Consider the following 26,389-nt stretch of genomic DNA (forward strand, 5'->3'; position numbering starts at 1 on the left):
AGGAAATGAGATTCTAACTCTTCAGTGAAATATGAGAGATGAAACTTGATCCTTTCTCTTCAAAAACTGTGGGAACTACCTTGTCTTATAGTAGTAGGGTATTTTAATGATGATTCCCAAATCTGATGCTTATTTTAAGGCACTGTTTAAAAATTTACTTTGTTTCCTTACATCTTTCTCTCCATAATAAGTAGGAAGTCCATATATCCTAGTTTGTCCATGACAGTCCTATATTATATCTATGTCCAGATATCTCATCCAAGTTGAACACCCAATACTCTATCAAAGATACCACTGTATGAGGGATACATTAAGCAATCACCCTATACTCAAGGGAGACTTTATCCATGTGAAGTTTCATGATCTTTTTTGAAAAAATGGAAAATAAGAAACAAATGTCTTTTCTATGAGACTGACAAAAGATCAAGTATCTTTTTAGTCAAATAAGATAAGTTAAAAGACTTAACTCTTATCCTCAGGCTTTTTAGCCCATAAAATGTGACACAGGATGAGATTCTCACCCCTGTTGTCCATAAGAGTGATTTCTTATTACAAGAGATGGACTTCAACCTCATGGTAAATTAGAAAAAAACAAATGCTAAAGTCTATTTTTGCTCTCACTTTAAAACCAGTTTGGCAATAAATTAATCCCATGCTTGGCCTTTTGGTAAGTTATCTCCAAGTCAGAAGAGTGAGGGCTCTTAAGTGCCGCAGAGGTGCCAGGGGTTCATGTTCAAAGGTCTCCTTTTCACTAATATGTTGTAGGTCTTAAAGTGACATTACGGAGAACCTATCACTGCCCATTTCACAAACTCTCATATATCAACATCTGGAGCAGAAGCAGTGAGGTCAGATGCTTCTGGTGGGGAGGCAGCCACCAGGTTCAGACTAGAACACTTGTCAGCACAAGTGAGCCATTACACGAGACGGGGACCTTCAAACTAAGAGTAGCTGAAGGGTAGTCATATCAAATTTAGCTTTGTTTTCTTTCTATAACAATGTGCCCCTTTCTCCTTCCATTTCCCCACTTACATCAGTGAAATCTCTTCCCATCCTTCAAGATTCAGGTAGACTGATATCAAGCCAGGAAGCCTTCTCCCATCTCTTCAGTTATGACCATGTAATATTTTAATGACCATGGAATCTTTCTTAAAGGATACCTAGTCCACACATAACTGCCTCACACAACCAGCAAGTACAGGCACCTTGAGAGTAGGAGCATGTCCTGTTCATCTTTGAATCACCTCAGCTCCTGTAGCACTGTCTACTATAAAAGCAAATATTTATTTGACTGATGTTCACAATCTGATGCCCTTCCTTTTATTAATTTTTCTTTTATTGCAAGTGGAACCAGTGTGCTTATAATTATGGCATAAATGTCAGCCTACTGCTGAACCATTTGGAAAGATTCTCTCAGGTATCTAGTTGAGTACTCAAACTAAAGGCACTTCTCAATTATAAAGCAGCTACTCCTAGACTTCATTTCAGTGTTCAATGGTCTTCCAAATATGATTCACAAGACATCCGAGGAAGCAGAGTCCTTAGATGGTAACATCCAGTGCATTGAAAACATTGTCATTAAGGGGTATGTAAGTGGCTCAGTTGGGTGAGTGTCCAACTTCAGGTCAGGTCATGATGTCATGGTTTGTGAGTATGAGCCCCACATTGAGATCCACATTGAGCCCCACATTGAGTCCCCAGTTGGGGCTCTCCCCTGTCAGCACAGAGCCTGCTTCAGATCCTCTGTCTCCCTCTCTCTCTCTCTGCCCCTCCCCAGCTCATGCTCTCTCTGAATCAAAAATAAACATTAAAAAAAAACAAAAAATAAATAAAACATTGTCATTAAGACAATTGAGTAGCATTTGACTTAGCATATGATACATGACAAGTAAAATCACCAGGCTCTGCTACATTCACTGCCCAAGGCAAAGTATTTTTTATATTTTTCCATTATTGATATATTATAGCACAATAAACAACAGAATGCACTATCTTTAAGTGTGCTATTGGATGAACTTATATATAAGAATACACTCATGTAGCTATGATCCTGATCAAGACAGAGATTATTTCCATTGTAGAAGGCTTCCTGTGTTCCTTCCCTTGGTCAGTAACCAAGGTGAGAAAAGTAGTTACTCCTTGCCAAAAATAACCACTCGCCCTTATAGTTCTCACCCTTATAGTGTAGATTGATTTTGTATTTAATTCATATGAATTAGTTAAGAGTATATACTCTTTTTTTCCCGACTTCTTTCATTAAACTTTATGTCTGTGAGATGCATTCATGTTGTTATACATCGCAGTAGTAAGCAGATATCATCAAACAGTTTTTGATAAAGTAATTTAAAAGTAATTTAAAAGCAATTTTTACCATTTTACACCCTTTCTAACACTGTATGAGAGTTCCATTGTTCTGCATCAACTTGCTAACTTGATAACACTTATTATTGTCAATTCTTTTAATTTTAGCCATTCTAATGGGTAATATAGCTATCTCATTATGATTTTAGTTTATATTTCCCTTATAAATAATAAAGTTGATCCATTTGCATTTGTAAATTAGCTATCAAATGCCCATTTTTGTGAAGTGTCTGTACAAGAAACAGAATCAACGTTGAGGAGTAGGGAACTAGAGAAAGGAAAGAAGGGAAAAAAGGGAATTCCTGTAGTGGGAGGCATGATCACCCCCCTCACTGTACAAATCAGACAGAAGCAAGAATTTCACTATTTATCTTCATTTCTGCAAAGTCAAACATGTATAACCACTTATATATAAAGCTCCTAAAAATTATAACTGTTGTTGCTGTTTCTAAAGGACAAAAAAAAATTAAAGAAATCCTCCTGAATCTACACAGGGGGAAGCAGGAGAATAAATTTTCAAGAAAAACATTGTGGACAGGATTTTTAAAATAGTGGAATTTAAAAAAGATTTTAAATTTTGGATTTTAAATAGTGGATTTTAAAAAAGAGAGACTGTGACAAATATGGCACATGGGAGTTTGATGAGAGCAAATGAAAATGATTCTCCAGTGAGCCATTCCATCCAAGAGAACAAGTGGACTGGGTATGGAACCTTACTGTGTCATTATTTTCCTGAACTTTCCTTCTCCAGCCCTTCAATGCGGTGTCTATGCTAATTAGAAACTCACTGTGTCACTCCTTACCAGTCGTAACTGCCATTTAATAATTTCAGGCTAGAAGTGAGACGTAGGTGCTGGAAGTAATGAAATAAACAGTATAGACTAGCAAACTGCTTTCCTAATTATTGAAGAGAGAAAAAAAAATTGTTCTGGGCGAACAATAGGTTTGATTTCCAAGCTTGAGCCACATAAAAAGGAGACTGCCTGAAATCTTGTTCTCTGTGTGTGTGTGTGTGTGTGTGTGTGTGTGTGTTTCCCTTGTATAGTCCTTTCAACTCTTTGGCCCTGACTTGCTCACAAGCAGCCTGAGCTGCCTCTTCTGATTAGATCTCCTCCCTCAGAGTTTCATTGCTTGTCTGAAGGCAGTGATGATTCCCTTGGGTCTAGCTGCCTATCTGCTGAGATGGTCACTTCCCCTGGTTCTGCCACCTCTTTGGTGTTAGTTACCTGCTTTCCCAGTTTCACTCGTGAAAATAGATTCTTGTATTCAAGGGAATGCTCAATCATTATCTGCTTTTATAAGATTTCCCATATCCCACAAAAATGTACAATGTCAGAGCCAACTGCTCATCCGGTACAAGCCCTTCATTTAGCAAATGCAGAAACTAATGCCTGGAGAGGTGAACTGAACTGCACTGCTTAGAAATTAGTGACAGCTAGGACTGGAACTCAGATAGCCAGGCCTCTGGGTCTCTGCATTTGCCTCTCATATTATGGTTACATTTGTTTTGCTCTTAAATTCCTCCCACTCTTCCCAAGCCTTGCCCCAACAACTTGTTTGCAGAAAGTAATATAGATTGGAATAATCATTTTATGGTTTAGAGTCTGTTCGGTAAGTACGGGTAAATCCAACCCTAGCTTCCACATATGGAAGGACCTCTGAAAATTTGCTTCCTATCTGGAGTGAGAGTTTTAGTTCCTCTATGTGGTTGCAGAAGAAAACCCACTTCAAAACATATGTATTTTATGCACAAAATACAATGGATATTTTGCTGAGTTATTCCTTAAATTTGCCTTGAATTTCAAGGCAGAACAGTATCCGCCTAGAATTACTTTTGAATTCTGAATTGGACAATTAATAAAAATGGCAGTTCTGAAGGTGAAGCTTGAAGCACATCAGATCATTTCAATTCAGCACTTCTTTAAGATTTTATGCATACCAGCAAAGTATATGGAATAGTCACCACCATTTTTTTTGTTTAATCATTGTGTACTTGCCTTGGTACTGAAGTTCCCACAGTGGAGGGAATTATGGGTTGGGGAATAGAGTTATTTTAATAGCAAAACTAGTTCTTAGATGCTGTGGCAAAATAATACAACTCTGCATAATTAGAACCAGCGATGGACACCAAGGAGAAGGCGATAACTGAAGTGAGAAAGAACAAGGAGAAATACAGAACAAGTCACAGAATTGAAATAAAGTTCAGTTCATCTCATTATCAAACTTTGGTGCTACAGGAGGTGTTGTAAGTTTATACCCACAAACATTGCTTCCCCTCACTATTTTCTATAATATGACAAATAACCACAGTTTGAAGAAGACAATATAATATGAGGTGCCTCCGCTGGGAAAACATCTGCTGACCTGCATGTGAGTAATTAGGCTGGTAACCCCCTTAAACAAAGAAAGGATGGACACACTGAGTTCTTCCAGCCAAGAATCCTAGGCCCACAGGGTAACCATTAGCTTCCTCCTTTGGCTGGATTTTATTTCCCACAGATGGCTCCGCATCTGGATGCTCCCCAGTAGTTCAGCACATCTATTAAATTAAGGCTGTTGGCGGCTATTTCTTGAAACCCTTTAAAGAGCTGTTCCCTGGTGAACAGGGCAAATGTCACCTATAGCAGATCAGACTGTAGGTTACTATTTCTTCCTCAATTAAGTACAGACAGTCCTCATTCCAGCTTCATAATGCATCTTGGGTAGTGGGACAGCCCAGGGCTCTCAAATAAAGGGACAAATAGCACTCTCTGCTTTGGAACTAAACTTTCAATGCATTCATTGGATTTCTTTACCTCTATAAAAAATGTGTGGGTCAGTTATGAGTATTGTTTCTATTTTCAAGATTATTGATTGTAACTTTGAAAATAAAGCAACTTCTCTCTCAAACAAATGGACAAATGAGATAGACTCTGCTGATTTTTTTTCTTAGCAAAGAATACGAGAAAAAAAGCCAAAAAGCAAAGATGGTCACTATTATTGTTTCTAAATATTGTTGTGATAGGCATAACTGATGTTCTGGTTTTGCTGTTGTGAGACTGCATTCCTGGTGCTGCATTAACACTGCCTTCACATTTATCTGAATGGCCAGCCCATTAGAGAAAGCCTCATCCACTCTATTCATTTCAGTGAGCATATGCGCAGCTTTGCGCAGGACTGGTTCTGACTGCTTCTATGGTTTTCTCCATTTAAGAGCTGAGTAATTGGCACGTTCAGTGTAAAACGCAGTCTCTTATTATTGCATAGCTTGGAGCACAGCAAAGAGCATTGGGTTGAGAGATAAAAGAATGGAGAACCCTACTATGTGTTACTACTATGTTACTACTATGTGAACACTGAATGTGGCTCAAATATTCTGAGCCTCATTTCCTTCATCTATGAAATGTGGATGAGAATACCTTTGAGGATGAATTATGTATGTGACAATGCATTCTGAAGTCTAATGTTCTATAGAAAGGAAGTGTCAGTATTATTACTGCTAGTGGTCATTCCTAGAAAATTGATGCTGCTAGTGAGTATGATCTTGAAGTTCTCACCTGCATAAGTGGGAACAATGAAGTCCCAAGGTCAGTGATGTTTGGGAAGTGCAGATTTTCAGAACCCAAATGGGATTAGAAAAAATGAAAAAGTTCAAGGCGAGGAAACCAGTTATAAGTCTGTTGAGGGTGATCCAGGAGAGTATATCTTGCCATTTGTTTATGTTTTCCTTAATTTCTCTCTGCAACATTTTGAAGTTTTCATTGTATAGGCCTTACACGTGTTTTGTTATAATTATCCCTAAGTATTTCATTTTTTGATGCTTTTATAAATGTATTGTTTATTGTTTCAATTTCTAACTTTCATCACTAATATACAGAAATATATTTGATTATTGTGTAATGTTCTTGTAGCCTCACCTTATGTTGAATTGTGTACCTCCAAAAAGTTATGTTAAACTTTTCTGTCTGTATTTTATTTTGCATAGCTTCTATTGCTATATTTTAAAGTTCATAATTTTTCCCTTCTGTTATGCCTAATCTGTTTGTTAATTCCCTGCAGTGCATTCTATTCTTGTATCAGGCATTGTGGTTTTTACATTCTATATGGGGTTTTTTTTTTTAATATATTTAATGTCTCTACTTAACATGTTCAACCCTTCCTCCAGCTACTTGGCCATATGAAATATAGCTATAATAACTGTTTTAGTGTCCTTGAATATACTTTTATCATTTGAGTTATTTCTGGGATGGTTCGGTTTGATTAATTTCACTCCTCATTGTGGGTTATATTTTCCTTCTTCTTTGTATACATGGTAATGCTGGATTGGAATGCAAATATTGTGAATTTTACATTTTTAAAAGCTAGGTTTTTTTCTACTGCTCTAAATATATTTGAATTTTGTTCTGGGATACAGTGCAGTTTCTTGTAAACAGTTTGATCCCTTTGGTTTTTGCTTTCATTTTCTCTCATCCAAGTACTAACCAGGTTCTATCCTGCTTAGCTTCCAAGATCAGATGAGATTGGGAGTGTTCAGGGTGGTAGGACCATAGACTAGATCTTGCTTTCAAATTCTGTTAGAGAGCATCAGAGTACACTTTGGTCTAAGACTGGTTTTTTTTCCTCCTGAGTACTCTCACAAATACCCCATGAGTTGTGATATTTTCTTCTCTGGCTTGTGGGAATGAAATTAGAAACCACTGCTACACTATGTGCACTCAGAAGATTATTTCCTCTAATCCTTTTGACTGGTTCTTCCCCAAGCCTCAAGTAGTTTTGTAACATGCATATACGAATTAGATTTGAGGGAGCCTCTCTTTAGAGAGTCTCTTTCTGTGTAAAACTCTCTTTGTGATCCTGTCTTATGAACCTCTAGCCACCTTGGTCTACCTGGGTCCTCTCTCTCTGCACCACAACTTGGGAACTTTCTCCAGGAAGTTAGCTGGGCAATCATACACTTCATCTCATTCGCTCCCCATTCTTCAGGGCTCCCTGTCCTTTATTGCCTAATATCTAATGTCTTGAAAACCACTGTTTTTAATTTTTTTCAGATAGAAGGGTAAATCCATTCTGTGTTATTTCATCTTGTCTAGTCAAAAATTTAAGCAGCAATGTGTTGGTACAACATCAATATCAAATTGAAGTCACCCTGAACAACAGCAGGAAAGGAATGGGGGAAACAGTTAGGTGTCCCTGTTCTCAATAGATAAGGAGTAAGTGGAATATTGGTAGGTAACAGTAATGGGGAGATGGAGAGAGTGGTTAAACCCAATGACACACATATCAATGAAAAGGGGTATTTCTCAGGATATTCTGGCCTTACCTCCTGATTCTGAAGCACTTAGAGTGAAAGAAAATTATGCCTCTCCTTAAGAGGCTGAAGAGAGTAAAGTTTTCAAGGAGAAGCCAGATTTCTGACAGGAAAGGAGGTGAAAGAAATGATCAATGAAGTTGGCAAAGGAGTTTGTTAATCCAAAAACAAGGTTTCTGAGATAGGAGTAGAAAGAATGAGAGGGGGGAAGACTGGATTGGGAAGAAACACAGAAGGGGCTGGAGAAGAAAACCTGTGTCCAGGATGGTCACTTGGCATTGAGGAATGTGGAACATGGTGGGTGTAACCTGTTCAAGGCTGCCAGCAGGATGCACCCACCACATCTCAGTGGGCACCCAGCCATCCCAGGAGTTATATACAGCTTGCAAAGACTGCAGTGTAAGAAAGTCTCAGGAACAGATGAAGAAAGTGACTTTAATCTTTCTTCTAGGATCCTATTGATTGAGTGAATCCCAGCAAGAAAGCCTCAGCATCACGCAGGGAATTGATGTCTATGCAGTAGTAAGCAACCTGGTCTGAGGGTAAAGACCAGAGAGTAAAGATCTGAGTAATCACAGGGGTCCAGGAACAGAGGGGGAGCATAGTCTGCTATTTGCTAAAAGCTGGCAAGAAACTGGACTCTAAGCTACCAGGGAGCAAAAGAAAAAAGGGAAACATGATCAATCACACATTTATCTATAAAAACAAAACAAAACAAATACTTATTTAGGACAGACACAAATGTTCCCAATACGAGGACTGGATAGAAATATTTCTCATGTCTTTTCTCAGAATAAAAGAAGTATGTGATGTCCAGGTACAGTCATGTATCTCACAGAATTCATTATTAAATCATCTCATAATGTCAGTTAATTATTTGGCCTTTTAGTCCATATATATATAAAGGAGTCCTTTCCAATAATAGGAAATAAAGAGGGCTTCATCATGAGGCAGTAGAGTTCCCGGTCAGAGGCAGTTTTTATCAGCCTATAGGGTTTGACATATAGACTAAGCTGCTCTATGTATATACATATAGGGGTGTGTGTGTGTGCGTGTGTGTGTATAAAACCTTACCTAAAATCATGGAAACCATTTCAATTAATCTTTGAAACAACCAGAGAATATTATGAATAACTGAATGAATAGATTAAATACAAGTCAATTGATAATCAATTAGAATGAAAATAATAGTATAGCTCAAGTTAATGGGAAAATGGGATTTACTATATTTCATCAATTCAAAGATGTGTATTTTTTTCAAATTTTAATATTTCTGAAATCACACTGCTTCTTAAAACAAAGTCTTAGAATGGCTGTCAGCATGGCAGTAGTTTGGTTAAGACTGCTTATACCAATGGTTCTAAAAGTGTGTCTGCTCCCTCACCCAAGCAGCACTAACATCACCTAGGAATCACAGAAGTGCAAATTCACAGGACCCACCCCAGACTTAACTAAAGCAGAAAACCTGATTCAGCAATCTGTGTTTTATTCTATTTTATTTTTTTTAATTTTTTTTTAACTTTTATTTATTTTTAAGACAGAGAGAGACAGACCATGAACGGGGAAGGGTCAGAGAGAGAGGGAGACACAGAATCTGAAACAGGCTCCAGGCTCTGAGCTGTCAGCACAGAGCCCGACGCGGGGCTCGAACTCACGGACCGCGAGATCGTAACCTGAGCCGAAGTCGGAGGCTTAACCGACTGACCCACCCAGGCGCCCCCAGCAATCTGTGTTTTAATAAGACTCCAGGTGATTGTGAAAAACTCAGGTTTCAGAACCATGGGCTAGCATGCTTGAAAGAACATAAATGCATTAATATCAAAACGTACAGAATAGTTATCAGGGTTGGAAGAAAGTCAAGGGGACAATAATGAAGTACCCTTTTAATCTCTAAAAACCAAATGCTTGTGTGCTGGGAAAGAGGATAATTAGACATGATTAGCAACATTCCCAAAGCTAGGCAAGCTCTACTTAATTGCAAAGCAAGTCTAGGAGCCCAGAATGAATGGCTTTTAGTTTACTTATGGATTTCTTTCAGAAATGCTATATCTTCAATGCACTTGATGGCATAAAGGATGATACTGTATGGAAAAGCACAGTCATAGCTAAGTAAAAAGGAAATTCAGATGAGTGAGACTATAAATGTAAGGGAGTTTTAAAAATATATCCACTTTTTAAAATATTTTCCTTTTCATGTATACATTTGGATGATAAGCTATAAAAAATTATGTTTCCTGGGGGCTGAATAAATTGTTCCAAGAAGTTTAAAATAAAAATTCTAAATGATAAGAAAACATAGTGTCAACTTAATTGGTTGCCTTTCCCTTTTCCCAAAGTATATAAAATAAATGGTGCATCTTACCATCTATGTGTCTTAGTTGGATGAAATATGGTAAGTCACATAAGTATTAGCCCCTGCTTGTTAGGACCCGTCTTTGCCAAGTACATTTTGTTTTAGGAAAGGTCCAAATTTTATAAAAAAAAAAATATACACTCCTGATTTGGCAGTTTCAGAGAGAAAGTGGGTGGAGTCAGAGAAGGAGAAATGAAAATTCTTAGAGAAACAAAACAAGTTTTCTAGGTCTCTAAATACCCCTAACACATTGTATACTAGAAGAAGGTACAGCACATTGGCCAAAAAAGTATGTTTTGGATCCCAATGATATCCTGACCCTATCATGAGGCCTTGGAAAACGACTGGATTTATAAGACTCAATTTCGTCTCCTGTAAAAGGGGGTAATTGTTTATAGGGTTGTAGTGAGGGTTGAGGCAGATAATTCATAAGGAGTACCTATAGAATATCTATGCATAATAAATACTCAGGGATTAGGAGCTGATATAACTGCCTGCAACCTGCAGTGTAAACTTGCAGGCTGTTCTCAGGGCAGCTGCCCAAGGGGGCCTACCCAACAGAACAACAAAGGGAAGCCCTTGGCTAGTGATTTAACTGCTTGAACCCAAATAGGGAAGGTCAACCCAGCTTTTATTTTGAGAAATAAAAATCTGAGAAGAATTTCAAAACCATTTTAAAACTCCAGAAAGTAAGTCAATTAAAGAGTCTTTCTAATCCAATGTTACATTATCAAAATGAAAATACTTTTTCATTAGGGAAAAACATTTCAGAGGTTATAATTCTTATTGATGGTTAGGATCTTTGAAGAAAATGACTAGTAGTCAAAGACAAACATATTTCAAAGCGGCTCACCCATCCCCGATTGAATCAACAAGGAAATCATTTTTCTTTCCTGAACCAGTGTCCAGATCATCACAAAAAACTTGCATCGAATTCTCAGAGAGCCTCTTCCTTGATAAATAATGTAGGCACAGAAAGATAAAGAGAGCAGCTAGAAGGAGTGATGTCACACAGGTTTAGGATTTATTCTTTTCCTCTGTAGTATGTTGAACGCTGTCATGAGGTTAGAAACTCAGAGTTGTGGGCTCTGATCTGAAAGACAGGAAGCATATATCCCTTTATCCAAATATTATCTGCCTCCTGAATCTTTTGCTTTAGTTATTGATCTAGTAGACTCTCTGAACTATAATTTTAAGTCTGTGAAGTCTAAAACAAATGTGCTTAAATCAGGTACGCTCATGCAAAATAGATTATAAATAGATAGAGGTACCCACTGTCCTTCCTTTTTCTTTTTCTTTTTTTTTTTGATTTTTTCAATTTTTTTTTATTTTGAAAAGTTGTGAGAACCCACTGTCCTTCTTGTGAGTGTTACCAGGTTTGTAGATTGCCTAGGATGAATTTTTATCTCAATCCACTGTACCCCGGTCCTACTATTTCCTTATTTTCTCATTCTCTCTTGGTTAATAGTGAAATAATAGATATTATGAAAAAATAAGTTCACTATATATTTAAACCATGATGAAAAGTGTACTCCTCAGAATGTTAATATGCTCCAAAGTCAAATACAGACTTTTATAAGAGAGAGTATGTTTTGGGTAGTGGACAGTATTGAAGATGAAGCTAATACTGTACCACAGTGTTATTAAACACGAGGTTACTTTGCCAATCCAGGGTGAGCTTCAGATGTGCCTATCCACAGGGTCACCATGGGTCCGAGGTCTCACCTCAGATTTTCAGATTTAAAAACTTGTTTTAATGTATTTCATCAGGAATGACCATATGCTCATGTCTGACTTATGTTAGCCAAACTCATAAGTGGCTGATTTGTAAATGTAAATGTGAGATTGCTTACAATGTGGAACATCTTTCCAGTGACCAGAGCTCTTGTGCCAGTTCCCCATAGTGTCCCTGTTTTCTATATTAAGATACCCTATTAACATGATAATTAATCAAAAGGTTGTTTCTATGTTACAGAAATAGGGTAAGGATGGCATTGAGGCATTTTATATCTCGTTTTCCCTGTAGTCACTTCCTTGTCCAATATCAATGATGCTTATTAAATTAAAGCTATTATATATCATCCAAGGTATAGTCTACCTAAGAACACACCTATTAACCAGGACACACATTCCAATCTCCTATGCACAATTTCTTTGTAAGAATCAGGACACTGATTTAAATACATGTTGGTTTCTGTTTCCACTAGGAGCATATATATATAAACCGTCTTCCAATGAAAGTCACTTTGCTGATATTCTTATCTATGTGTTCTATTGTCACTAGTTTCGGTTTCAAAATATTTTCTTTTTCTCCTTCCCTCAAATTTTGATTCAGATATACTATATGATATTCCTGACTATAGACTATACAGAATCTTGGGATCAAGTCTTCTCTTATTGGAAAAGATTTACTTTAAAGACCACTGAGTCCAACCTCTTGTCTTATGCATGAATCCTCTGGGGCATGTCAGCCTTTGAGGTCTTTTGGAGATTATTTATTTATGCATACTTATGGGAAAACATCATATTTCTGCTGAACATGAAATCCACCAAAGACATAAACTCACTGTAAAATTAATTGCTTTTTTTCCCTCAAATAATATATTCACCATGAAGTTTCTGACTCTTCAGTTAAATGAGAAAGGAACCACAGTTTCTTTCCAGCTACCTGCCTTAATATGTTTTCCTGTTTGGGGCAGCTGTTTTAAAATAAAAAGTGTCCTGTTGTCAATATTTTCTTCCTGAAATTAACTGCTTTTGAAGGGAAAGCGAGTGCCAATGTTTGAACCAGCACTGACCCCCATCAGTCAGGCAGTCTGGCCAACTCATTAGGTCCTGAGGGAAGTTTGAATTAAGGATAAGTAACACAGATGAACCAAAAGTCAAGTCTTATGGCCAATGAGGAGCTAAAGTGATCATTTGCAAACAGCACCATCCTAGAGCTCCCTGCCTGAGGGTCACCTAAGAGACCTTAGAAATGGAACACATCAATTCAAGGAAGAAGTACTTAGATGTTGGCCATATGGATTATTTAGAACTGCTTTGATTTGTTAGATTGACACGCTGTTACAGAAGAGAGACAAATGCAGATGAAAGTGGCAAAATCAGAAACCTATTGCTCAGTGGGAGTAAAAAAGACAGAGGGGGAAATATGGCTCACTTGCTTACTTTCTCTTCTCTCAGGTCCCAACCAAAGGAAAGACTTTGAAATGTCGGAAAGAAAAGTCAGTTGCATTTAGCATACGTATTTAACATATGTCTGACTCTTTGGCATTCTACTATCTGAGTAGGGAAAATGTGAGCTCCACAAAGTAGAGTAATATCATTAATATTTACAGTTTGTGTCAATATAATATATGCATTGTGGGCAACTTTTATTAACCTGAGTAGTGCTAAATACTGAACATACAAAAATACATGTGGCCTGATTCCTTTCTCTAAGATGGTGGTGTAGTGAGGGAGGAAACATGATTACCCTGGGATGGAGTACATGAGAGAGTAAGATTAAGACAAAGGTGCTCTGCAAATCCAGAGGTTGATTGACTTAGCTTGCAGGGTATCTAAGAAGGGGTTTTGTGAGAGATGTGTTGCTCCCTCTTCCATATTTTTAAAAATAAACTTTATTCTGTAGAACAGTTTTATGTTTGCAGGAAAAAATGCAAAGGTAAGTACAGAGCTCTCCTCCATTCTGCACCCAGTTTCCCTTGTTATTAACATTTTACATTATTATGGAATATTTGTTACAACTGATGAACTAATATTGATATATTATTCACTAAAGTCCATAATTTATTCAGATTTTCTTAGTTTTTACCTAAAGTCCTTTTTCCTGTTCGAGGATCCCAAAGGGGAAACCACATTACATTTAGTTGACATGCTTCTTAGGCCCCCTTTGCTTCTCGGTTTCTCAGACTTTCTTTGCTTTTGATCTTAGAAAGTTATCAGGTTTACTGGCCATTTATAGAATGTTCTTCTTTGGGGATTCATCTAATGCTTTTCTTTTTTTTTAAATTTTTTAATGTTTATTTATTTATTTATATTTTGAGAGAGAGAGAGAGCGCGCGCATGAGCATGGGAGGGGCAGAGAGAGAGGGAGACACAGAATCCGAAGCATGTTCTAGGCTCTGAGCTGTCAGCACAGAGCCCGACGCGGGGCTCGAATTCATGAACCATGAGACCATGACCTGAGCCAAAGTCCGACACTTAAACCACTGAGCCACCCAGGCACCCCTTATCTAATGCTTTTTTTATGATTAGCCTGGGGTGATAGTTTTTGACAGAAGGACCACAGAGGTAAATTGACATTTTCATCTCACCACATAAAGGGTGTATATCATCAACATAACTTATCACTGTTAATGTTCACTTTGATCACCTGGCTGAGGTACTGTTTGTCAGGTTTCTCCACTGTAAAGTTGACTTCCAACCCCCAGTTACACTTCCTCTCCTTAAGGGTGGAGTATATACATCATTAATTGAAATTCTTTGCAGGAGATTAATCTCTCTTCTCCCTTTATTTAGTTATTTAATCATTTACTCATAGTAAATCATCAGTATGAACTCATAGACATTTATCTTATACTTTGAGTATTCATCCAATGTTACTTGATTTTGTTGTTCAAACTGTTCCAACTTTGGCCATTGGGAACTCTTTCAAGTGACTTTTTTGCCACTTTGGCATAATCTCATCATTACACTTTTGTTTTGTTTCTATTTTCACGTTTTGAGCACTTTCTTATACTCTGGAACTCCAACACGCTCCAGGCTCATATTTCCTGCCACTCTTCTATCTTTTTAAAGATAAGTATAGTCAGTACTGCTGTCAACTTGTTTGAAGATATAAATTTGCTCCATTGTAATTGTTATATTAAAGAATAATTTGTGCATGACACAAGCTTAGTCTTTGTTTATCTCCACTGAGGAGACACAGAAAACTGTACTCTGCTGACATGTGCTGCATAAAAATAACAAAATGAACACATGCACACACCTCAAACATCTAGCACCTGCCTCAGTTTACTGTGTGTTAAAAGCTATGCCCATTTACGTGTGGTGTTACATCCAATTTCATATAACCCCCTTCAGCTGTTTCTGATAACTCATAGACTGCAGATCCTCTGTCCATTTCCACAAGCAAGTTTCAGGTCTTTTCCAAGTGTGTAGTGCCATATTTATTGTAGTATTTGTGTTCTTCTTAACCCTGACATATATAAAGCTATGCTGTTGTTTTTATTGGGATCCTCTCATATTTATATGCGCCACTTGGGAAGTTTTTGAGTGCTGTGCTCTGAATCCCATTTTGGGGGATTTTTAATGTGCAGTTTTTCACAGAAGTGAAAATTCCCAGAACTTATTCATCTTATAATTGAAAGTTTGTATCCTTTGACCAATATCTCCCCATTTTCTCTGATAACCAACCCCTGACAACCACCATTACTCTCTTTGTTTCTATGAGTTTGGCTTTGTTAGACTCCACATACAAATAGTATCATATAGCATTTGTTTTTCTCTATCAGACTTGTTTCACTTAGCATAATGCCCTCAAATTCCATCTGTGCTGTTGAAAATGGTAGGATCCTCTTTCTCATGGCTGAATAACATTCCATGGTGTATATATACCATATCTTATTTATCTATTCATCTATTGATGGTCTATTGATGATCATCTATTGATGATACTTCACCTGTTGTTTCCATACTTTGGCTATTAACAATACTGCAATAAACATGGGAGCGTAGATACCTCTGTGAGATCCCGTTTTCATTTCCTTTGGATATATATATCCAGGAGTGGGATTGCTGATCATATGGTAGTTTTATTTTTAAATTTTTAAAGGAAACTCCATGCTGTTTTCCATAGAGGCTGTACCAATTTCATGGACATATATTTTCACTTCTCTGAAGCAGATACCTTGGAGGAGAATTGCTGATTCATATGGTAATATGTTTAATAATTGAGGAACTACTAGACTTTTTTACAAAGGGGCCACACAATTTTACATTCTTACCAGCAAGACTCAAGGGTTCCAATTTCTGCACATTCTTGTCAACACTTGTTATTGTCCGTCTTTTTTATTATAGCCATTTTAGTGGGTGTGAAGTGATATCTCATTGTGGTTTTGGTTTTCATTTCCCTAATTATTAATGATGTTGATGTGCTTTTAGCTATTTGTATATCCTCTTTGGAGAAATATCTATTCAATTCCTTTGCCCATTTTTTTAATTAGGCAAAATGTTTTTGTAAATAAGGTTTTATTGGAACAGAGAAATGATCACTTGTTTAGTTACTGTCTACAGTTTCTTTTGTGCTACAATTGGAAGAGTTGAATAGTCACAACAGAGACCATATGGCCCACAAAACCTGAAATATTTGCTATCTGTCCCATTATGGAAGCAAGTCCAATATCCCCTATTCCCATTCCAGGAATGTGTCTCTAGAGGGTAGAACAGTGGCTACCCTTTCGCCTCTTGCCCAGTGAAAAAGTTTCCATGGGAATACTTGGAGCTGCTTTCCCAGAGTTCTCAAGGGCAAGGTGTGTGGGTTGTGGAAGTGTTTCCTGAGGTGCAGATGTAGGATGATGTATATCTTACTCAAGGGAGTCACCTACATGAAGTGAGTTGGCTTCAGCAAGAAAAGGCTAGCAAATAGCACCAGATTCCCAGGGACTGAGTAAGCAGACACTAGACTAGAACAGAGCTGTATATGCTAGGGTCAGGAAACTGGAAGAGCAGAGCTCAAGAGAGTGCCTCCAAGAGCCTGCCATCACTCTTTCCAGAGTCAACTTCAATCATCTCCATAGCCCAGAAGAGAAGAAGTAACATAGCCATGTACACATATTCCTACTCTGTACTTCTCACCATACCACCTCTGTCCACACAGACAGGGAGCAAAGTAGCAAGAGCTAGAGCTGGCAATGAAGCGAGCAGAGGGGGAGCCCGCTGTTCCCTCCCCAGGCTAGCTAGTACCAGTGCATGGCCCATAACTTGTATCTGGAGATTCTATTATTACATGGTTCTGGACCTCGGTTTTTCTGAACTGAGGCAGTGTTTGTGACTTAAAGGGTCTCTAGGTCTTTCTATTACCTTAGAGTGATTTGTAAAATCAGGAACCTGCCTAGGTTTATTTTCAGGGGAAGGGACAGTCTGCTCACTTTAAATAATGTGAGCAACAGGGACATAAAGCAGTAGACAAACACTTTGATTACATCAGAAGTTGTGCTTGTTCAACATATTCGTCATGCAAGTATGTGACATTCTAGCTCTACATTACGCATAAATATTTGCCAAATGGGTTAAAGACTACTTGGTACATAAACAAAACAAAATGCAAGAGTTTCCCCATTGCAAAACAAAATGCCAGAGTTTTGTTCTATTTAGGAAGTCCATGGCTCAGTTGATGTCCTTATTGTATTACAGTCTCTCTCCATATAAGATCATGCAATAGAACATACTGTTTTATTAGATCAAAGTCACCTCTCTGGAAGTCTTCCTTGAAATCCCCTCCACCTCTTCCCAACTCCAAGGCAGATCATGGTTCCTTCTCGGTGTTGCCAAAGCACCTGGAACCTCCCTTTATTAAAGCTCATATCATTTTGTAATATATTTGTCTGTTTTCTTGTCTGCCTTTCCTGCCAGCCTGGGAGTTACTTAAGGGCAGAGAGCATATCTTGTTCACTGATGTGTTATAGCATAGGGACTGTCATAGAGTAAGTGTACTCGATCAGTATTTATTTAAATATTGCTTAATTAACTCATTAATGTCAAATGAAGAATGACTAGATGTAGCCACTGGCTTCCCTCTCCAAATGTCCCCAAAACTGACTGTAATGTGCCCAAGAAGAGTGGGGCATGGGGAGCAAGCCGCACAGATCCACTCCTCCTGATAAGGGAAAAGTGACTTATTATAATCTTCTTCATAGCATATTAATCAATGATAGATCAGCATACTTCATACTCCACTGAAAGTCACACAAAAGCCTTTTTCCCTTTAGCTGTTCCTACATTTTTGAAGTGAAGTTGGATAAAGCAACTCCTCTCTATGCCTTTGAGCAGCTTTAATTGATGTGGATCACTGACCAATTGATGTGGATGCAGCAATCAGTATCAATTGGAAGGCAGCTGAAGTAAGAGGATTGGCCATCCTGCAGTCTGTTTTGCCAATTCCATATAGCTAGAGCCTGGGCAATTGATCTTTTCTGCTTTAAATGATCAAACTGCAACCTATTCAAGATACACATAGTTTCAAAGGCTCCCAAATGCTGATGTTGGACACTGCTAAAAGGGGAATAATGAGGCTAGCACCATTAAAGTTGGAGTCAATTAGCAGAGTCAGGAGACTGACATTTTGTGTTTCTAAGTATAATTTGCATCCTTTGTATCTATAATAAAACCTTAGTGATTTTCCTGTAGCTTGATCATTCCCTGAGGAGTCACATTTGTGGCTTGGCGGAGTAGTTTGGAATGACATGAGCAAAACCATGAGGTTACTGCCCCCAGAGGTTTAATGCCATCCCTAAACTTCCACCATTCATGCTTCCAAAGACTGCTTTCTCTGAGCCAGCTTTCCTAGGGTATATTTGCAGCACATTATGTCTAAAGGCAGTGATAATGTTATTTGAGGACAAAAAGTTCAAGTGGCCAAATAAATGTGGAAAACTCTGTATTAGATAAAGAGGTCTCTTGGTTTCAGGACTTTTTTGAATTTATGTATACTATGTACTATGTGTTATGTATACAAATTAGGAATCTCTAAGGGAGACATACGGTAACCAAAAATTTCGCCAATTAACTTGGTTGTGAAACACCTAGCAGATTGTATTCTGAGGAACATACTCCAGGAAATGCTGATTTATAGAAATACTCCAGGAGTGGCTTCACGTTCTGTCCCCAAATCCTTAGTGTGAAGGAGTTTTCTAGGTGCTTTTTCTCCTCCACTTTTTTTTTAGTTAAGTGTTTACTTATTTTTTAAAATAAACACTATATGTTAAGATAATTTTAGACTTACAAAAATGTTATGAAGGCACTACAGAGGTCTCCTATAGCCCACAACCAATTGAACCCATTGTTAACATCAGACATTACTGTGACACATTTGTCACAACAAATAAAGCAACACTGATTCATTACTATTAACCAAAAACCATTATTTGGTCATCACTACTTTTCCCTCATGTTCTTTTTCTGTATCCCAACCAGGATACCATTTTACATGTTGTCATCATGTCTCTTGAGTCTCTTCTCTCTGACAGTTTCTCAGACTTGCCTTGTTTTTGATGACCTTGACAGTTTTGAGGAAGGTACTTTTAAAAGCAAGAGAAATCAGGGATGCATAATGAACTAGAAATCTTCTGGAGGGAAAGGGGATGAAGAATGTTTGTAAGGGCAGGGAAAAATGCAAGAAAATGAAAGGGCAAGAGACAGTTTATTGACTCCTCAGTTTTACAAGATCAACTCTGCCCATAAACTAATTTTGTGGCATATGTATATGGAAAAGACAAATGCAAATCACATTTTAAAAACTTACGTCATTCATATATATCATATCATATTATTTTTTCCTAAAATGCTGCTTGGTATTGTTCAAAATATAAAAAAAGCAAATATCAAACCAAAAGATAAAACTCAGTAACATTTATAGCTAAGAAAGTAAAAAATGGCTTAAGATGACCAGCAGGAAGGAATGTGAAATATACAAGTAGCAAAGATATTTTCTATCAGTATGTCAGTAATTTGACTTAAATTGATAGCTTTTGAAGCACTTTTTGTTACCTTCCTCTTTCTCAGAAAGGGGTAGGTTTGAAGCTGGGGAAACAGGAAAACTCAGGAGGACTGGATCTTTGCTTCCTGGGCTCGGTTTGGGGAAGGGGAAAACAACGACTCCTAGTGATAATTTTTGCCTTTCCCAAACTGAAAAAGTACATTTTCCCTTCTACTGGCTGGACTGCACAGACTCTCAGAAATCCATATGCAAAAAAGGCTAAGATATGGTCTATTGGGCCCAGCATAATCACTGATTATAGTAGCCATGGTGAGCAACATGTACAGAGAGACCAGGACCTGGTGGCCATGGACCACAGTACAGTTTCTTAGGGCATTGAAAGGACTAAGATCTGGTGCAGATGAGGTGGAAGATATTAGTTGCTGTGGGTGGTTAGTGTACAAGCTAAACTGTTGTAACAAAGATTAAAAATACACTGGCCTACCAAAACTAGAAATGATCTATCTCTCTATTACATAATAGTCCAAAGGTGGGCAGGCCAATGAGAGAAAGTGGTCAATTCTGCCCTTTTCAACAATGGGACCAAAGCAGCTTGTCCTACCTAGTTCTTGCTATTTCCCTGCTAACAGAAAGAAGACAAAGGGCCACATAAGAGCATAACCAATCATTATATGGACAAGACCTGAAAAAAGCACACACCATATTTACACAAACACCACCAGTCTGAACTTAGTCACATGGCTACATATAGCTGCAAGAGAGGCTGTGGAATGAAGTCTTTAATTGGGTGGCTATATGCCCAGCTAATATTCTATTACCATGGCAGAAAATAAGAACAAATACTATGAAACAGCTTGCTATCTATAGAAGCTATTTGCTCATTCTGCATTCTCCTTTGTCCTAGTTAATAAAAGCCCAATATTGTTTAAGGAATCAATGTGCCCAGCTAATTGCTTATTTTTCAGCCTCTCTAGCAGTTAGGGATGCCAGATGACAGTTCTAGCCAATGAGAAGAAAAACAAAAGTCTGCTGGGGTTTTAGATAAAGCTTTTGCTTCACTGCTAAAGGAGGATAGATACAGCTAGTACTGTTGTTCCTAATTCTCCTTGCCTGAGATGCAGATGTGATGGTTGGAGCTGCTGATATTAAATTATGCCCATGAGGAAAGCTGTAGAGAATGGCAGAAGCATCTACCCTGACATCAATAAACTGATAGACCAATGCTAGCAGTTGTTACCCTTAGACTTGTGACACGTGAGAGAACACCTTCCCTGCTTTTTAAGCCTTTTGTTTTTTTAGTTTCTTCCAAATAATGTTTTTGCTTCTAAAATTACTTCATTCAGATAACATCTTCCACAAGACTTCTGGTGTCGTTTCGTGACTGTAAGCCCAGATTTAGGCATTAGAATTTCTAGATTTAAGTCCTGGATGGACCACTTACTCTTTAAATGATAGTAGGCAAACTACTTAACCTCTCTGTGCTTCAATTTAACTATATAAAAAATTATGATGAAAGTAGCGTCAATTTCATAGATTTGTTGTCAGGATCAAACGACATGGTACATGTAAAGTACCTGGAACATAGTGCTCAGTAAGGTACCATTGTTGTAGAAATATTTAAATCCAAATCAACTAACCAGACTCTACATTGAGTGGGTGGGGAGAGTGACACCCCTGAATTTCCAAAAGCACATACAATAGTGAAACCCCTGAAGCCCTACCTGTTTGGAAGTATTGGGGAGTTGAGGTCCAGGAAAGCACCTAGGCATGAATGCCACTGCTACACAGATGGAGTCACCTCCTTCTTAAACCCTGCAGATTGGAGATTTGATTACTGATTTCTTTTTTCTTTTGGGCTGAGGCCTCCACTCCCTTTCAGCCTTTTCCTTCTATTGAACCAATGCCTTTAAAGCCAAAACCTAGAGGTGATGGTTGTAATACTGAAGGGGAAGAAGGGGAAAGGTTGAAAGATAGTTTTTCTTAAAAATTGAAAAAAAAAATCTTTCACCTTTCTCTGCTGTCAGAAAATGATTATAATTGTCCTATCTGTAAAAGAGTCTCTGAGATTTTCTTATTATGGTTTCCCCCCTAGTTTTAGAAAACAAGGCAAGAGGGTAGACCGGGTAAGCCAAATCATGTTGGTAAGACAGGTCAGAGATACAATTAGGATGGTTGGTTCAAATATACCTATTTCTTCATCCAAAGTGAGAATTAAATAACCAAGTAGTGACATTAGTTTCCTCTCTCCTTCCAAATCAATTAAAATATACATAGATCATGTAACTTTTGCCTTCATGCACCCTTGTACATACCTCACCAAGATTGGTATATGCCATGTCATTGCTATCAAATGGTTCAATGTTGTACATATAAAGTTAAACAAAATTTCTTAAAGAATTGAAATACAAAAGAACAACAAATGTTCCAAGTGAAAAAACATTCAATAAATGTTATAATTTTTATAAACTATGAAAGTATATTAAAAGTAAGTATATTATTCTGTCCTGAAATTATAATTCTTTGAAAAAAAAATAAAAAATAATGTCACTGAATACCCAGAACCCTTCAATATAGCACATAACTGACAGATTTTTCACTGTTCCCCAAAGAACTCATTTTTTTTGTCCAATAGATGAGCATAATTATAATAAAATTCTCCACAAATTTGCTTTGACTGTCTGCTACCCAATGTTCAGTTCTCCCTTGCATACCAAAGAAACGGTGTTCTTAGGGAACCCATAGACCTATGTCAAGAAGACATGTAACACATAAATACAAATTTTCTGCTGAGTCAAAGTTGAATAATCTACTTTATATTAAAACTCCCAAAGCAAAATTAAAAAGTTTTAAAATAATTGCATTTATTCCTTAAAAATGAAAGGTTAAGAACACCAAAATTATATCAAGCATCTTTTCTGACCACAGCAGTATGAAAATAGAATCAATTGCAAGAGAAAAAAAAAAACACAAACACTTAGAGGCTAAACAACCAATGGGTCAATGAAAAAAGAGGAAATAAAAAATACATGAAGACAAATAAAAATGAAAATTCAACAGTCCAAAATCTTTGGGATACACCCTTCTAAGAGGAAAGTTTATAGTGCTACATACCAACCTCAAGAAACAAGAAAAATCTCAAATAAATAATCTAACCTTATAGCCAAAGAAACTAGAAAAAGAAAAAAACCCTAAGTGAGTAGAAGGAAGGAAATAATAAATATTAAAGCAAAAATAAATGACATAGAGACTTAGAAAAACAATAGAAAAGGTCAGTGAAATCAAGAGCTGGTTGTTTGAAAAGATTTTTTTTAAAAGTTGATAAACCTTTATTTAGCCAGGCTCATTAAGAAAAAAGGAGAGAAGATGCAAACAAATACAGTCAGAAATGAAGGAGGGGATATATATAACAAGAGACACCACAGAAATACAAATAACTGTAAGAGAAAACTATCAAAAAATTACATGCCAACAAACTGGACAAGCCTAGAAAAATGGATAAATTCCCATACAATCTTCCATAACTGATTTAGGAAGAAATAGAAAATTTGAACAGACAAATATTGAATAACGATATTGGGTCAGTAATCAAAAAACTTCTAAAACATCCTGGGCCAGATGGTTTCAGAGGTGAATTCTACCAAACATTTAAAGAACAATTAATACCTATTGTTCTCAAACTATTTCAAAAATAAAAGAGGAAGGTAAACTTCCAAATTCATTCATTTGTTTTTTTTTTTTTTTGGCAAATTCATTTCATGAGGGCATCATTAACCTAATACAAAAACCAGACAAAAACACTACAAAACAAAACAAAACTACAGGCCAATATCCTTAATGAACATAGATGTAAAAATCCTCAACATAATATTAGCAAATCAAATTCAACAATAGATTAAATCATGGTCAATGATCAAATGGAATTTATTCAAAAAATACAAAGGATTCAAAATTTGCAAATCAATCAACGTAATATATCACATTAATAAGAAGATAAAACGATAGGATTATCTCAATAGATGCAGAAAAAGTAAATAACAAAATGCAACATTTATTCATGATAGAAATTCTCAAGAAAGTAGAATTAGAGGGAACAATTATCAACATAATAAAAGCCCCATATGAAAAATACGGTTAACATCATACTCGTGTGAAAAAATGAAAGCTTTTCTTCTAAAACCAGGAACAAGACATGGATGTCCATTCTCACCACGTTTGTTCAACACAGTACTGAGAAGTCCTAGGCACAGTATCAGACAAGAAAAATAAAAGGCATCTGCACTCTTTGCAGATGACATGATACAATATATAGAAACCCTAAAGACTCCACAAAGAAAGCTGTTAGAATTAATAAATGAATTCAGCAAACTTTCAGGATACAAAATTAATACACAGAAATCTGTGCATATATACACTAATAATGATACAGCATAAAGAAAAATTAAGAAAACAATCCCCCTTACAACTGCACCAAAAAGAATAAAATGCTTAGGAATAAATTTAGCCAAGGAGGTGAAAGACATACTCATGGATGTAAACAACATGGATGAAAACTATAAAACACTGATGAAGAAAATTGAAGATGACACAAATGGAAAGATATGTAATGTTCCTGGACTATAAAAATTAATATTGTTAAAATGTGCATACTACCCAAAGCAATCTATAGATTCAATCCAATCCCTATCAAAATACCAATAGCATTTTTCACAGAACTAGAATGAATAATCTTAAAATTTGTATGGAAACACAAAACACCTTGAATAGCCAAATCAATCTTGAAAGAGAAGAACAAAGCTGCAGGTGTCATAATCCCAGATTCGAAGAAATAATACAAAGCTATACTAATCAAATCAGTATGGTACTAGCACAAAAATAGACACATAGATCAATGGAAGGATAAGAGAGTCCAGAAATAAACCCATGCTTACATGGTGTATTAATCTATGACAAAAGAGGCAAGAATATCCAATAGGAAGCAGTCTTCTCAATACATGAAAAACTAGACAGCTACATGCAAAAGAATGAAACTGGGTCACTTTCTTACAAAACAGAAAAAATAAATTCAAAAGGATTAAAGACCTAAATGTGAGACCTAAAACCATCAAACTCCTAAAAGAAAACAGAGGCAGTAATCTCTTGGACATCAGCCTTAGCAACATATTTATGAATATGTCTCCTTAGGTAAGGGATACAAAAGCAAAATATAAACTATTAGGACTACACCAAAATAAAAAGATGTTGCAGAGCAAAGGAAACCACTGACATAACAAGAAGACAACCAACTGAATGGGAGAAGATATTTGTAAATAATATATCTCATAAGTGTTAATACCCAAAATATATAAAGAACTCATACAACTTAACACCAAAAAAATAAAACATTGGATTAAAAAATGTGCAGAAGAGTTGAATAGACACTTTTCCAAAGATACACAAATGGCCAACAGACACGTGAAAAGATGCTCAACACCACTAATCATTAGGGAAATGCAAATAAAAATTACAATGAGATATCACCTCATACCAGAATGGCTAGTATCAAAGAGACAAAAAATAGGAAGTGCTGGCAATGATGTGGAGAAAAGGGAAAACTTGTGCACTGTTGGTGGGAACATAAATTAGTACAGCTGCTATGGAAAACAGTATGGAGTTTCCTCAAAAACTTAAATATAGAAATACCATACTACTGGGTATTTATCCAAGGAAAATGAAAACATTTATTCAAAAAGATATATACAAGCATGTGTTTATTGTGCCATTATTTACAATAGCCAAGACATAGAAGAAATCCAGGTTTCCATCAACAAATGAATGAATAAATGGATAAATGAATGGAGATATGCACACACACACACACACACACACACACACACACACTGGAATATTAATCCATTATACCACACACAAAAAATGCAATCCTGCCATTTGCCAACAACATGGATGAACCCAGAAGGTATTATGCTAAATGAAGTAAGTCAGACAAAGAAAGACAAATACTAAATGATTTCACACATATTGTGAAATCTAAAAAACAAAACAAATGAACAGACAAAAAACCCAACAGATTCTTAAATACAGAGAAAAAAAAACCTGGTGGTTTCCAGAGGGGAGGTGAGTAAGGGATGGGTAAATAGGTAAAGAAGATTAAGAGGTACAAATTTCCAGTCGTAAAATAAATAAGTCATAGAGATAAAAGTACAGCATAGGGAATATGGTCAAGAATATTGTAATAGCATTGTATAGTGACAGATGGTGACTACACTTATGATGAGCACTCAGTAATGTATAGAATTGTCAAATTAATGTGATATACATCCAACACTAATATAACATTGTATGTCAACTATGCTTCAATATTTTTAAATAAATAAATAAATAAATTTTAAAAACAAAAAATGGAAGGTTAATTTGAAAACCTGTCTTCTAAACCACTTTAAAGATTAATCATCAACAATCATTTGTACAGTGCTGCAGCTCCTCATGTAACTCAATAGATCTGAGAGCAGGAAAACTACTTTTAGCATAGCCAGTCAGGTTGCAGAAAGGCCTGAGTGGTGTATCAGCTCCACATTAGAAAACATGATGGTTGGAGCCCAGCTCCAAATCACAGATAACTGGTTTTCCATTCTACTCTGGGACCTGAGCTAGATATTTGGCAACTGAGATATCT

Source organism: Prionailurus bengalensis, chromosome B3 (genome assembly GCF_016509475.1).
Source record: "Prionailurus bengalensis isolate Pbe53 chromosome B3, Fcat_Pben_1.1_paternal_pri, whole genome shotgun sequence".
Taxonomy (NCBI): Eukaryota; Metazoa; Chordata; class Mammalia; order Carnivora; family Felidae; genus Prionailurus; species Prionailurus bengalensis.